The 16,959-nt window shown below is 38.0% G+C and overlaps 1 pseudogene; it reads right to left on the bottom strand.

The window, feature by feature from the left end:
- The window catches only part of LOC105492162 (liprin-beta-1-like), a 120,098-nt pseudogene that overhangs the window by 24,870 nt on the left and 78,269 nt on the right, over positions 1–16,959 (bottom strand).

The raw sequence follows: 16,959 nt of genomic DNA on the forward strand, positions 1-16,959 counted from the left end.
ATCAAAACAGAAAATTCAGCCTCAGTAACTAAACAAATATGTCATAGTCTACAGTTTTCTTTCAATCACAGGAGATACACTTCTGAATTTTAAAAGAAATTTGTTCATTTCCAGAAGCCTACACCTATACTAATAAATTCATTCTTATGGATTTAATGTCCCTTCATGGTAACACGTTACCAGTGTTGGTATTTGATCACATTCAGTGTCTGATCATATGAAACAAACAGGCAGTAGCAATTAGTAGTAAAGAAATAACCTGTATCCTACAAGAAACCAAGGGATCTCCCTAACCCAGGCAAAATGATCATTGGAACTGCAAATGCCCAGTTGCACTAATGAAAAGGTTAGTATCCATCTTAAAGTACAGGGCTTCTCAAGTTGGCCATCATTAAACATGAATGGAACAATAATTATATATCTGTATATTATATATCTATATATTAATAATAACAGATATATAATTATTTCCAAAAATTTTTTAATTTAAGTTTTTCTAAAATATTCCAGAAGCTTCTCTTTAGTCTGAGAAATGTTTGTACTCTTTTGTCACAAGAAGTGAACGATGTATGGGTGGTTTGTAACTTCATTCCCCTTGTAACTGAACCCAATTCTCTTTCCCTTATTGCAAAGGGATCGTGTTAAACATTTTCCCTCTATTCTCTTCTCTATGCTCTACTCTTCAGTATTGCCTTTCTGACTAGCCTTTTTCCAGGCGTATTCATAAGCCCTCAGCATACATTAGTTCATAGGATCCTTACAATCCTAAGTGGCAGTAACCATCATCCCCATTTTACAGATGAGAAAAGCAAGACACAGAACTTCAGACATTTTCACAAGGTCATACAAGCTTTGAAGAGTTAGGGCCAACATTAAAATTCAGGTCTGCTGTTACTACAGCCTGCATTTGAAACTGCCTAGATGCAGTCCTGCCTTATCATTAACTGCTTCCTTTTTTTAAACTTCACAATCTCTTTTATTGTTATTTGGGCAGTTTTCCCATGTTCAATATGAAGGGGGAATTTGCTAGGATTCTGTGTTCCTTAAATTCTAGGACGCCATCAATTTTAATTTTGTATTGTGGTAAAATATATATGTAAAATTTACCATTTTAACCCTTCTAAAGTGTATAGTTCAGTGGTAGTAAGTACCACTTACTACCACCGAAGTAAGTGGTAGTAGTGGTGATGGTGCAGCCATCACCATCATCCATCTAAATAAACTCTTTGCATCTTGCAAAACTGAAATTCTATGTGCAATAAGTATTATCTTCCCATTCCCTGCTCCCCTCAGCTCCTGGCAGTCACCAATGTACTTTCTGTCTCTAAAATGGACTATTCTGAGTATCTCAATAAAAAAAAAAAAAAAAAGAAAAGAAGGGCGAGAGAAAGGGAGGATGGATCTGAGCTAAAATGTATACATATCCTCATTTTAAGATCATAAAACACATCCCAACTTCTGAAATATTAAATTGGAAAAATCTAATATTATCAGCCAATCACTAATTATAAGCATATAATCTTCTACTTGTTGGATTCCCAATGCTGGCCCAAGTTGCTTTTTGGTTCTGAAATAAAGTCTAACATGGTAGGTGTGTGGTGACAACTCAATTTCACTCCTATGCTTTTATGGTTCCAAACAGCCAGTCCTGCTCTTTTTGCCTTTTGCTGTCTTTCTTCTTTCATCCTGTCATTCTCTGTGTGCTCGAGAAAACACACGTAATTTGAAAGGTTGGGGTCAAGGTGAGGAATTCTTATAAGTTAGATGGATATAAATAAATTTAGCAACAGCAACAAAAGTCTCTTATCTCTCTGGATCCACATCTAGTTTATTTTGTTATGTTACTTTTAGGATAAAAACTGAATCTTCATTAGTTCTGTAAAATATTTGTCATTTTATGGATTCTTATGGTTAAAACGTCAAATAATAAGATAGAACGCAACTAAAAACATTGGCCAACAAGACATTACCCATCCAAGGAATAAATTTAAAACAACTTCCATTCATTTAAACGTGTATTCCACTTTATCATCCATGGAGCATCATTCATTACAAACACAACTACTGAGCCAGGCATTCTTCTAAGCACTAGGGATACAGGAACTTTTTAAAACTAAGGGCAAAAATCAGATTCATGATGGTTACATTCCAGTTGAAAAGAGAGAAAATAAATGATATAAACATTACAAATACATTGTACATAAGAAAGTGGTGAATGCTAAGAACAAAATAAAGCAGGGAGATGTAAGACAAAGAATAAATGGGTATAATTTTAGTTAGGGTGGTGACGCACAGCCTCACTGAGAGAAGGACTTTTGAGTAAATACCAGAAGAATATGAGGGAGCTAGCCATACAAACATCTGGGGAAAGAGCTTTCCAGGTAGAGCGAAAAGCCAGTGCCTGGAAAAGCCAGTGCCTGGAAAAGCCAGTGCAAAGGCTCAGAGGCCAGTGTACCTGGCATGTTTCAGAATCAGTGAAATAGCCAATGTGCTTGGCGTGGAGTGAATAAGGAGATGTGTGATGAGAGATGAGGTCAGAAAGTCATGGGAAGCAAATCCTACGAGGCCTTGCAGCCCACAGAAAGCACTGTGGTTTTTACTCTGAGTAAGATGTGATGTCATTGGCAGTTTCCGGAAAAAGGAGTGAGTGTCATGATCTAACATGATGTAATCATCATTACTTTTTATCATTTCTCGACATACTTTCACAGAACAAATTAAGCACATGTTAATGGAAATGTTTTAGACACATGTCAAAAATTGAACTACAGGTATGCTTAGGCTACTATTGCCATTGGTGGCCTCTGGGTGTGGGACAGAAATAGATTCTTCTAACAGTAGTAAAGTCCCTTTCTACTGCATGCTAAATGGTCAGAAGAACATGGAGTAAAGAAGGGGTGGGATAGGACATTGAAATAGACTAAGGAATATGCCAGGAAACACCAATTTCAGAGCATGAAGCAATCCCCAAAGAAATCAGCAAACCTGGACCTTTAAATCTCTGGAGGAGAAATTTGCAGAGCAAATATAAAGTATAATAGTAAGGCATTATGTATTTTAACAAGTAAAATATCTCCAATGGTCAAGTGTGTGTAGCTGCACCACCGCTGAAGGATTATATTATTTGCACTCAGAAACTCAGAGGTAAACCAGGTGGGAACACAGAGTATTCAGCACAGGACTGGCTGGGAGCTCTAGTATTTGTGTCACATCCTATGAAAATGTTTTAGCTGTAGGATGTACTCTTAAGGTTCCCAAAGCAAGCAGTTTTCATGTCTACCACAGATCCAAAAGTAGATCAGGATTCTTTCATACAATTCTCATTAGTTTTTATATAAACACAGTTAACTCATAAGTGTATTAGTGCATCTTACTGAAAATTGAATATCCTTTAAGCACAAAATATCTCCTTTCCTTTGTCCTCCACTGAATCTGCTTTTGTGACACTCTTTAGATTTTATGTGTTCATCACAGATTAAAACCCTGGTATTTACTGCTGTACCCAGACAAAGGGTAGCTCTGCCACATCACCAATTTTTGAGAAGGATGCCTAGAAAGAGACCTCGTTGTTTAGTGGGTAACACTATTAACCCATTTATGCTGGAGGTTGCGAATTTTTCTGTGAAAAATTAGAACTTGGCAATGACCTTGAGCAGTAGGATATAAATAACTTCCACAAGCTTAGCGTTCCAATAATGGAACACTATGTGTAAATGGGTTAAAGGCCCAAATCCACAATTTAATTCGAGAACTGGAACTGAAAAGATTGAAATAAACCACCAGGTGGCACTTCAGGTCAAATACTGCTGGAAACTGCTGTGACTTTTTGAATGTCTTTCATTATGCTTTCCACTTAGCATTGCCATTGGGTCCTTTATAATGAATAACCCAATATAACTGAGAAATCATCTATGTGCAAGATTCTTTCCCTTATAGGACTATTTGATTTAAGCCACACTAGGTCACTCAAGCACAATCTAAAAGCCAGTCTGTTTTTATGGGCAGAATCAGGTGCCCTGTTGTTGGTATTTATAAAATGTACACTAATAGCACTTTTTAAAAAGTTATCCTTAGAGTCAAAAGAAAGTTAAGATATCTTAAGGAATACAATAGAGCACATCTGCTGCCCTATACTTTTTTTTTGTTCTAATCAGCTACTCTATGTTCTAAATTTTGGAATAAGCAACAAAAGATTCATAATACAGAATTTACAACAGGCAGACACCTACCATTTGACTCTGAAGCCATTCAATAAGCATTTCTGCTGTTGAATCTGGGATCTGTCATCTCAAGCCTTCTTTCTCATCTGTTTCCATCATCTCTAACAATCCACGCAGGTCTTCCACAAGGTGCAGAGCTCACAAACTTCCCATGAATGGAGAGGTGGGAGATTGGTAATCAAAAATCCCATTGGAATATTCCAGGGCCTTAGAACCTAAGTTAAACAAAATCACAGAGAGAGCAATGGGATTTATGTTAGATAAAAATATCAAAGCCAAAGGTGGTAAACCAGTCTAGTCACAGTAAGGAACAATCAAAAGAAACAGAAAAAAGAGAATTCAATCACATAAATCTCTCCAAGTCAGATTTACATGGTGCAAGAATTAAAACCATGTAGTTGATGGTAAATATCCATGGTGCAATTCCTAACAAGGAGGCCAATCAAGGGATATAGAAAGAAAAAGAGCCTGGTGGGCTTTGGTGTGAGGTGTGCTGGCATCGTGGAGATCATGGATAAGAAAGTGGAAGATCAGAAAATACAGATATTAGAACTGGTTCATTCTGGGCCAATACTGGACCAAATGATTTCTGGCTTAGAAAAACTGTGGATGAAGGGTTATGAAATGAACCCAGATAAAGGTTATTAGAGTAAATTCCAAGGAAAGATAATGAGCTCAATGTGTTAAATTATTATGCTGACGTGCCTATAGGACTTTTCCAGAGAGATATCTGGTTGGAAATTAGAGATAGGGACTGGAAGCTTAGCAAAGAATTGGGAAGGTAAATAGATGTGAACAAGCTGGGTGCAGTGGCGCATGCCTGTGATCGCAGGTACTTGAGGTGGGAAGATTGCTTGAGCCCAGTATTTCAAGGTTGCACTATGCATGTTATTCACAGGCAATCGTGCCTGTAAATAGCCACTGCACTCCAGCTTGAGCAACAGAGCAAGACCTCCTCTCTTAAAAAAAATAGATATGAGAGTCATTGGCAGAAAGTGAATTTTGAATTCAGGAAAATAGATCAGAACATTCATGGTTACTGGATAGAGCAGTGTCTCTCAAAGTATGGTCCACAGACCACCTACACCAGAACCACCTGAGATGCAGATTCTTTATCCTTGATTAGAAACCTAGGATGGAACTTGAATTTTTGATATTTTAAAATAATGTTTGAGAATAATGCTGGCAGAAAATGGAGAAGAGGAACAAAAACGAAATTACAGGGAAGCAAAAGACATAGGGCTAAAAAATGAAAATCAAGTAAAAAGATAATATGAAAGTTGTAGTGAAAAAGTGAAGTGAGCAGAGTAAATGTTGTGATTCTGTCTTTCACAGGATGCAGATCACCTGCTATGATACCATCCATCTGCTCCAATGCTGCAGCCAACATATCGCTTGCATCACTCCTCATTTTCTTATTTGTCAGGGGCAAATTCCAACCTAGATCTGGAAAAAAAAAATGATGTTATTATTACATCCATTAAATGACACAGGCTTGCTAGTGGGTTTCCTAATTCTCCTTCAAGTGATAACTCTGTTGTGTAGTCAAACATGGAGCAAAAACTTCAGTAGTGGAATTGTAAGCTGTGGCCAATCACCTACTCAGTGCAAGGCCACATGTGATACCTGTATCAGTTAATAAAGAAGATTCCATTCTTGCACTTGAGGTGTTTAAAATCCACTAGCATGGTTTCCATGCTGTTCTCTAGAACTCTAGGCCTCTGTAAAGGGCAACAGGGATGGCCATGGAAGCTTGCTGAGGGCCATGACAAGCACTGGCCAGACAAGACTCCTTTCTCCCTTTACCAGCCTCACCCAATCTCTGTTCTCTTAATTTCGTTTTTTTTCTTTCTGTATAAGGGCTTAAGATTTGGCTAAGAAAAGGATTCACTAACACATACACTACACATACGTATACACACACACAAACACACACATATACCCTACTGATATTCAACCTTTTGTAATGGAGCCATAGCTATCACATACTAAGTGCCTATAGTGGTTCCTACACATTTACATAAATTATCCATAATCCTTAGTCAACAGCTCTATAAAATGTGTAAATTCATCTCCACTTTATAAATGGGGATCAAAGACGTTTGATTTTTGCATGGAAACACAGCAAAGTAAATATAGTCAAGCTAACCTAGGTTAGCAACTTTCACTATAATATACAATTTCTGTTTACCTGATCCTATGTGAATATGAACTGATGCTGAAATTGTACAATGTACTCATTCGTTTACTAGTTAAAAATTATATTGAGATAATGCTTGCAAAAAGTTTGGTCATTGACAGAAAAAAGTCAAGATAATGTGATTTTCAACATTCACTAACGCATTTCAGGTACCAGACTAAGCACCCAAATAAAGCTCTTACTATGTTATATATACTGTGATAGAGCAAATACCTGGGAAATAAAGGACATATTCTCTTTCACAGAAACCTTTGCCCTCTGTTTCCAAGCAGCCAAATCTCACCACTTTATTTTCACAAATATATGTATAGTTCTGGTATAAGCTTCTTGGATTAGTTCCCAATTGTGCATTCATTCTACCATAATGCCATATAATTGTTGTAAAATATTATTTTGATTAAAATCATTTCACCTAAAGATTTTCTAGAACTTCACTCACTTCCAAAGGTGAAAAATATCACCACCATTTATTGTGGAACTACTACAGCATGAGAATCCTCAAGGTATGTATCTACAGTTACTCAGAAAACAAGGAATCAACAAGTTAGTTTATGAACCTAGGTCATTCTAAAAAATTTACTCACATACTCAGCCAGTGCACCATCCAAAGAAATAGGACACACATTTAATAACCACACTCTAGTATGGGAAACTCAAAACATGAAAACTGAGAGCATAAGGGATTAAGCTGAATTACATAATTAAGTGGCTTGCAGCTTGCATTGTCTTTCATTTAAAAAGTATTTTGTAGCTCCATTCCAAGATGGCCGAATAGAAACGGCTCTGGTCTACAGCTCCCACCATGATTGATGCAGAAGAGGGGTGATTTCTGCATTTCCAACTGAGGTACCTGGTTCATGTCATTAGGACTGGTTGGACAGTGGGTGCAGCCCACAGAGGGTGAGCCGAAGCAGGACGGGGCATCATCTCACCCAGAAAGCAAGGGATTGGGGGATTTCCCTTTCCTAGCCAAGGGAAGCCGTGACAGACTGTACCTGGAAAAACAGGACACTCTTGCCCAAATACTGTGCTTTTCCCATGGTCTTAGCAACTGGCAGACCAGGAGATCCTCTCCCGTGCCTGGATTGGTGGGTCCCACACCCACGGAACCTTGCTCACTGCTAGCAGCAGTCTGAGATTGACATGCAAGGCTGCAGCCTGACTGGGGGAGGGGTGTCCACCATTGCTGAGGCTTGAGTAGGTAAACAAAGCGGCCAGGAAGCTCAAACTCAGTGGAGCCCACTGCAGCACAGCAAGGCCTACTGCCTGTATAGTCTCCACCTCTGGGGACAGGGCATAGCTGAACAAAGGCAGCAGAAACTTCTGCAGACTTAAACTTCCCATCTGACAGCTCTGAAGAGAGCAGGGGTTCTCCCAGCATGGTGATTGAGCTCTGAGAATAGACAGACTGCCTCCTCAAGTGGGTCGCTGACTCCTGTGTAGCCTAACTGGGAGACACCTCCAAGCAGGGGCTGACAGACACCACATACAGGTGGGTGCCCCTCTGAGATGAAGCTTCCAGAGGAAGGATCAGGCAGCAATATTTGCTGTTCTGCAATATTTGCTGTTGTGCAGCCTCCACTGGTGATACCCAGGCAAACAAGGTCTGGAGTGGACCTCCAGCAAACTCCAACAGACCTGCAGCTGAGGGACATGACTCTTAGAAGGAAAACTAACAAACAGAAAGGAATAGCATCAACATCAACAAAAAGGACATCTAAACCAAACTCCATCTGTAGGTCACCAACATGAAAGACCAAAGGTAGATAAAACCACAAAGATGGGGAGAAACCAAGGCAGAAAAGCTGAAAATTCTAAAAACCAGACTGCCTTTTCTCCTCCAAAGGATCACAGCTCCTCACCAGCAATGGAACAAAGCTGGATGGAGAATGACTTTGATGAGTCGACAGAAGTAAACTTCAGAAGGTTGGTAATAACATATTTCTCCGAGCTAAAGGAGCATGTTCTAACCCATTGCAAGGAAGCTAAAAACCTTGAAAAAAGATTAGACGAATGGCTAACTAGAAAAAACAGTGTAGGGAAGACCTTAAAAGACCTGATGGACCAGAAAACCATGGCACAAGAACTTAGTGATGCATACACAAGTTTCAATAGCCGATTCGATCAAGTGGAAGAAAGGGTATCAGTGATTGAAGAGCAAATTAATGAAATAAAGCGAGAAGACAAGTTTAAAGGAAAAAAGAGTAAAAAGAAATGAACAAAGCATCCAAGAAATATGGGACTATGTGCAAAGACCAAATCTACATTTGAATGGTGTACCTGAAAGTGATGGGGAGAATGGAACCAAGTTGGAAAACACTCTTCAGGATATTACCAGGAGAACTTCCCCAACCTAGCAAGGTAGGCCAACATTCAAGTTCAGGAAATACAGAGAACACCACAAAAATACTCCTCGAGAAGAGCAACTCCAAGACACATAACTGTCAGAATCACCAAGGTTGAAATGAAAGAAAAAATGTTAAGGGCAGCAAGAGAGAAAGGTTGGGTTACCCACAAAGGGAAGCCCATCAGACTAACAGCAGATCTCTCAGCAGAAATCCTACAAGCCAGAAGAGAGTGGGGGCCAATATTCAACATTCTTAAAGAAAAGAATTTTCAACCCAGAAATTCATATCCAGTCAAACTAAGCTTCATAAGTGAAGGAGAAACAAAATCCTTTACAAACAAGCAAATGCTGAGAGATTTTGTCACCACCAGGCCTGCCTTACAAGAGCTCCTGAAGGAAGCACTAAACATGGAAAGGAACAACCGGTACCAGCCACTGCAAAAGCATGCCAAATGGTAAAGACCATTGATGCTAGGAATAAACTGCATCAACTAATGGGCAAAATAACCAGCTAGCATCATAATGACAGGATCAAATTCACACATAACAATATTAACCTTAAATGTAAATGGGCTAAATGCTCCAATTAAAAGACAGACTGGCATATTGGATGAAGAGTCAAGACCCATCAGTGCATTGTATTCTGGAGACCCATCTCACGTGCACAGACACACATAGACTCAGAAAAAGGGATGGAGGAAGATCTACCAAGCAAATGGAAAACAAAAAAAAAGCAGGGGTTGCAATCCTAGTGTCTGATAAAACAGACTTTAAACCTACAAAGATCAAAAGAGACAAAGAAGGTGATTATGTAATGGTAAAGGGAGTAACTCAACAAGAAGAACTAACTCTCCTAAATATATATGCACCCAACACAGGAGCACCCAGATTCATAAAGCAAGTTCTTAGAGACTTACAAAGAGACTTAGACTCCCACACAATAATAATGGAAGACTTTAACACCCTACTGTCTTTAATAGACAGATCAAAGAGACAGAAGGTTAACAAGGATGTCCAGGACTTGAACTCAACTCTGCACCAAGCAGACCTAATAGACATCTACAGAACTCTCCACCCCAAATCAACAGAATATACATTCTTCTGAGCACCACATTGCACATATTCTAAAATTAATCACATAATTGGAAGTAAAGTACTGCTCAGCAAATGCAAAAGAACAGAAATCACAAGAAACTGTCTCTCAGACCACAATGCAATCAAATTAGAACTCAGGATTAAGAAACTCACTCAAACTGCACAACTACAAGGCAGCTGAACAACTGGCTCCTGAATGACTACTGGGTAAATAATGAAATGAAGGTAGAAATGAAGATGTTCTTTGAAACCAATGAGAACAAAGACACAACATACAAGAATCTCTGAGACACATTTAAAGCAGTGTGTAGAAGGAAATTTATAGCACTAAATGCCCACAAGAGAAAGCAGGAAAGATCTAAACTCGACACCCTAACATCACAATTAAAAGAACTAGAGAAGCAAGAGCAAACACATTCAAAAGCTAGCCGAAGGCGAGAAGTAACTAAGATCAGAGCAGAACTGAAGGAGATAAAGACATAAAACCCTTCAAAAAATCAATCAATCCAGGAGCTGCTTTTTTGAAAAGATCAACAAAACTGATAGACTGCTAGCAAAACTAATAAAGAAGAAAAGAGAGAAGAATCAAATAGATGCAATAAAAAATGATAAAGGGGATGTCGCCACTGATCCCACAGAAATACAAACTACCATCAGAGAATACTATAAACACCTTTACCCAAATAAACTAGAAAATCTAGAAGAAATAGATAAATTCCTAGACACGTTCACCCTCCCAAGACTAAACCAGGGAGAAGTTGAATCTCTGAATAGACCAATAGCAGGCTCTGAAATTGAGGCAATAATCAAGAGCCTACCAACCAAAAAAGTCCAGGACCAGATGGATTCACAGCTGAATTCTAGCAGAGGTACAAAGAAGAGCTGGTACCATGCCTTCTGAAACTATTCTAATCAACAGAAAAAGAGGGAGTCCTTCCTAACTCATTTTATGAGGCCAGCATCATCCTGATACCAAAGGCTGGCAGAGACACACACACAAAAAAGAGAATTTTAGACTAATATCTCTGATGAATATCAATGTGAAAATTCTCAGTAAAATACTGGCAAACCGAATCCAGCAGCACATCAAAAAGCTTATCCACCATGATCAAGTTGGCTTCATCCCAGGTATGCAAGGCTGGTTCAACATATGCAAATCAATAAACCTAATCCATCATAAAAACAGAATCAACAACAAAAACCACATGATTAGCTCAATAGATGCAGAAAAAGCCTTTGATAAAATTCAACAATGCTTCATGCTAAAACTCTTAATAAACTAGGTATTGATGGAACATATCTCAAAATAATAAGACTATTTATGACAAACCCACAGCCAATATCATACTGAATGGGCAAAAACTGGAAGCATTCCCTTTGAAAACTGCCACAAGACAGGGATGCCCTCTCTCACCACTCCTATTCAACATAGTGTTGGGAGTTCTGGCCAGGGAAATCAGGCAAGAGAAAGAGATAAAGGATATTCAATAAGGAAAACAGGAAGTCAAATTGTCCCTGTTTGCAGATGACATGATTGTATATTTAGAAAACCCCATCGTCTCACCCAAAATCTCCTTAAGCTGATAAGCAAATTCAGCAAAGTCTCAGGACACAAAATCAATGTGCAAAAATCACAAGCATTCTTATACACCAATAACAGATAAATAGCCAAATCATGAGTGAACTCCCATTCACAATTGCTACAAAGAGAATAAAATACCTAGGAATACAACTTACAAAGGATGTAAAGGACCTCTTCAAGAAGAACTACAAACCACTGCTCAGTGAAATAAAAGAAGACACAAGCAAATGGAAGAATATTCCATACTCATGGATAGGAAGAATCAATATCATGAAAATGGCCATACTGCCCAAGGTAATTTATAGATTCAATGCCATCCCCATCAAGCTACCAATGACTTTCTACACAGAATTGGAAAAAACTACTTTAAAGTTCATATGGAACCAAAAAAGACCCCGCATTGCTAAGACAATCCTAGGCCAAAAGAACAAAGCTGGGGGCATCACACTACCTGACTTCAAACTATACTACAAGGCTACAGTAACCAAAACAGCATGGTACTGATACCAAAACAGAGATATAGATCAATGGAACAGAATAGAGGCCTCAGAAATAACAGCACACATCTACAACCATCCGATCTTTGACAAACCTGACAAAAACCAGAAATGGGGAAAGGATTCCCTATTTAATAAATGGTGCTGGGAAAACTGGCTAGCCATATGTAGGAAGCTAAAACTGCATCACTTCCTTGCACCATACAAAAATTAATTCAAGATGGATTAAAGACTTAAATGTTAGATCGAAAACCATAAAAACCCTAGAAGAAAACCTAGGCAATACCATTCAGGACATAGGCATGGGCAAGGACTTCATGTCTAAAACACCGAAAGCAATGGCAACAAAAGCCAAAATAGACAAATGGGATCTAATTAAACTAAAGAGCTGCTGCATGGCAAAATAAACTACCATCAGACTGAATAGGCAACCTACAAAAGGAAGAAAATTTTTGCAATCTACCCATCTGACAAAGGGCTAATATCCAGAACCTACAAAGAACTCAAACAAATTTACAAGAAAAAAATGAACAACCCCATCAAAAAGTGGGCAAGGGATATGAACAGACTTTTCACAAAAGAAGACATTCATACCAACAGACACATGAAAAAATGCTCATCATCACTGGCCATCAGAGAAATGCAAATCAAAACCACAATGAGATACCATCTCACACCAGTTAGAATGGCAATCATTAAAAAGTCAGGAAACAACAGGTGCTGGAGAGGATGTGGAGAAATAGGAACACTTTTACACTGTTGGTGGGATTATAAACTGGTTCAACCATTGTGGAAAACAGTATGGTGATTCCTCAAAGATCTAGAACTAGAAGTACCATATGACCCAGCCATCCCATTACTGGGTATATACCCAAAGGATTATAAATCATGCTACTATAAAGACACATGCACACGTATGTTTAATGTGGCACTATTCACAATAGCAAAGATTTGGAACGAACTCAAATGCCCATCAATGATAGACTGGATTAAGAAAATGTGAACGGAGGCCAGAGTTGACAAATGGAATCTAATTGAACTGAGGAGCTTCTGCACAACAAGGGAGATTACCATCAGAGTGAACAGGCAACCTACAGAATGGGAGAAAATTTTTGCAATCTACTCATCTGACAAAGGGCTAATATCCAGAACCTACAAAAAACTCAAACAAATTTGCAAGAAAAAAACAAACAACCCCATCAAAAGGTGGGCAAAGGATATGAACAGACATTTCTCAAAAGAAGACATGCGTACAGCCAACAGATACATGAAAAAATGCTCGTCATCACTGGCCATCAGAGAAATGCAAATCAAAACCACAATGAGATACCATCTCACACCAGTTAGAATGGCAATCATTAAAAAGTCAGGAAACAACAGGTGCTGGAGAGGATGTGGAGAAATAGGAACACTTTTACACTGTTGGTGGGATTGTAAACTGGTTCAACCATTGTGGAAAACAGTATGGTGATTCCTCAAGGATCTAGGACTAGAAATACCACATGACCCAGCCATCCCATTACTGGGTATATACCCAAACGATTATAAATCATGCTGCTATAAAGACACATGCACATGTATGTTTATTGCAGCACTATTCACAATAGCAAAGACTTGGAATCAACCCAAATGTCCATCAGTGACAGACTGGATTTAGAAAATGTGACACATATACACCATGGAATACTATGCAGCCATAAAAAAGGATGAGTTTGTGTCCTTTGTAGGGACATGGATGCAGCTGGAAACCATCATTCTCAGCAAACTATCACAAGAACAGTAAACCAAACACTGCATGTTCTCACTCATAGGTGGGAATTGAACAATGAGATCACTTGGACTCTAGAAGGGGAACATCACACACCTGGGCCTATTATGGGGAGGGGGTAAGGGGAGGCATGGCATTGGGAGTTATACCTGATGTAAATGATGAGTTGATGGGTGCTGACGAGTTGATGGGTGCAGCACACCAACATGGTACAAGTATATATGTAACAAACCTGCACATTGTGCACATGTACCCTAGAACTTAAAGTATTAAAAAAAAAAAAAAAAGCCTATGATAAACACCAAAAAAAAAAAAAAAAAGAAAAGAAAAGAAAATGTGGCACATATACACCATGGAATACTATGCAGCCATAAAAAAGGATGAGTTCATGTCCTTTGCAGGACATGGATGAAGCTGGAAACCATCATTCTCAGCAAACTATCACAAGGACAGAAAACCAAACACTGCATGTTCTCACTCATAAGTGGGAAATGAACAATGAGAACACTTGGATACAGGGTGGGGAACATCACACACCCGGACCTGTTGGGGGTTGGGGGTGGGGGAGGGAGAGCATTAGGACAAATATCTAATGTAAATGACGAGTTGATGGGTGCAGCAAACCAACGTGGCACCTGTATACCTATGTAACAAACCTGCACGTTTTGCACATGTACCCTAGAATTTAAAGTATAATTTTTAAAAAGTATTTTGTATAGATATATTTATATATACGTGCACATAAAACAAAGAGACACATACCAGGCTCAGCTATAAACATGGGAATACCAATAACACAAAGTAATGCCCATGTTAGTTAGAAAAACATACCTTCTCACTAAATCAGAAAAAAATATTTGTCTTTGTTAGCAATTATATTTTGTGTAGAGCATAAACACTTTTTCAAGTCTGACAGGTATAATAGTTACCGAGTTATCTCTTCTGTTCAATGAGCCTTTCAAATGCTATTATGTGAAGGTATGAGATAATCTAGACCATGCTTTTCAAAGTAGTGAAGAACTAGTTTTTAAAAACGTTTCCAATTCATTGGAGACTAATCCCTTCATTTAATAAAAATATTATGACAATGTTTAAATTGCTTTGAAAGTTCAAAATGCTAACTCTTAATCTCTGTATTTATCGTGTAGCAGCCTACATGTACTACTAAGGGAAAGACAGTACATACAAGCAATAAACACGTATGTAACATGGCAAAGGTGGTAGGTGCTAAGGGGAAATACGGAGTAGGATAAGGGGGCCCAATTTGGAAGGTTTTGCAAATTAAACAGGTAGTCAGGAACTGGCGATAGACTCAAAGGCCAAAGATTTCTCTAATAAGTTAAAAGTAGTCAAATATAAGTGGTCCAGTTCAGTGGTATTCCAAGCGTAGAATTCCTAGAAATCAATGAAAAAATGAGAGGTGTGAGGATATGAACAATCATTTGGCAGAAGAAATGTTTTCAACTAATAAAAATATGAAGAGGTACTTAATATCATTAATAAATGAGGAATCTAAAGGAATGTGATAATGTTTTATACCCATTCGTGAAAAAAAATTGACATAGCCAAGTGTTGTGGAGAATATGAATTCACGGAATCTTTACTTTTTATTTGTTTTTTGAGACAAGCTCTCACTATATTGCCAGTTGGCTGGTCTTGAATTCCTGGGCTCATACAACCCTCCAGCCTCAGCCTCAATTTTATTAAATCCAAAGGCAGTAATGAAGGAACAATAGACACATAAGAGGAAGAAAAATCAATAGCCAAGGTGGTAGACTCAAACTGAAGCATATAAATAATCAGATTAAGTATTGTGTAAGTTGGAGCTAAGAGAGAGTATGCAAAGGCATACAGAGTGGACAGTGGAGACTCAAAAGCAGGGAGACTGAAAGGGAGGTAAGGATGGAAAACTACCTATTAGGTACAATGTACACTATTCAGGTGACAGGAGCACTAAAATCCCAGACTTCACCGCTATACAATTCATCCATGTAACCAAAGCCACTTGTACCCCTACAGCTACTGAAATAAAACAATTTTTAATGACATTTTAAAAATTACATTAAGTAGAAATGGAATAAACACTGATAAGAGCCAGAGACCATCAGATTAGTTTTTAAGTCCTAATTACGTGCTGTTAATAGAGACTTTAAATATAAAGAGATATAATAGTAAAAGGATGAAAAATGAGATAACATACATATGCAAGCATAGGAAAGCAGGAGCAGGTATATTAAAAAACTACAAATCAGGAAGCATGACTAGAAAGAAAGATATTTTACAATGATAAGAGTTAATTCATCAGGAAGTCATAACAAGTGCAAATGTTTTTGCAACTAATAACAGAGCTTCCAAATACATGAAGCAAAAACTGGTAGTATTAAGGAAGAATTAGACAAATTTAATCTACTTATATTTAACGTAATATAAATACGATTGACCTGGTTGGATTGAAGTCTACTGATAAAGTTGGATTTAAGTCTATTGTCCTGCTATTTCTTTTCTGTTTGTCCCATCTATCATTTGTTCTTTTTCAACCTTCTTTTGAATTGATAGATATGGTAGGGAAAAAACTCAGTAACACACAAGATTTGAGCAATGTTATCAACCATCTTGACCTAATTCAATTTATAGAACAAAACACTCAAATGCAGAATGTACATTCAAGTCTACATGTTATATTCACCAGGATAAGGCATATATGCAAGGCCACAGAATCAGTTTCAATAAATTTCAAATGGGTTTTGAAGAACTACACAGAAGAATGAGAAACACACAACTTGAAGTGGTGAAATACTAAGAATAGACTATTCATATTTATTAAAATTCTGCCTTGCCCATGGCTGGAGCTGTTTTAGAGACAGCCTAATTTGGCAGGCATCTGTGTTGATAAAGCTATGTTAATTTTCAGGGCTAGGTCAACGTATTTTTTAAAATAAAAAGGCTAAATAAAAAAGCTCTAGAATATCCCCTGGTCTCTAAAAAGACTTTCTTAAATCCTCAAAAACATTTCTGAGAGGAAGATTCCCTGGGCTTCCTCACATAATTAATATAATGAAATATTATTCTAATACAATGGAATATTATTCTACAGTAAAGAGAAGGAACAAATAATACATGCAACACTATGTTGAGCAAAAGAGGCCAGACAGAAAGGACCATGTACTATATGACACTTTTATATGAAATTGAAGAACAGGCAACCTATGATAGAAGGTAGAGCAATAATTACTTACAGAAAATGGTGAGT

This window comes from Macaca nemestrina, chromosome 10 (genome assembly GCF_043159975.1).
Source record: "Macaca nemestrina isolate mMacNem1 chromosome 10, mMacNem.hap1, whole genome shotgun sequence".
Lineage (NCBI taxonomy): Eukaryota > Metazoa > Chordata > Mammalia > Primates > Cercopithecidae > Macaca > Macaca nemestrina.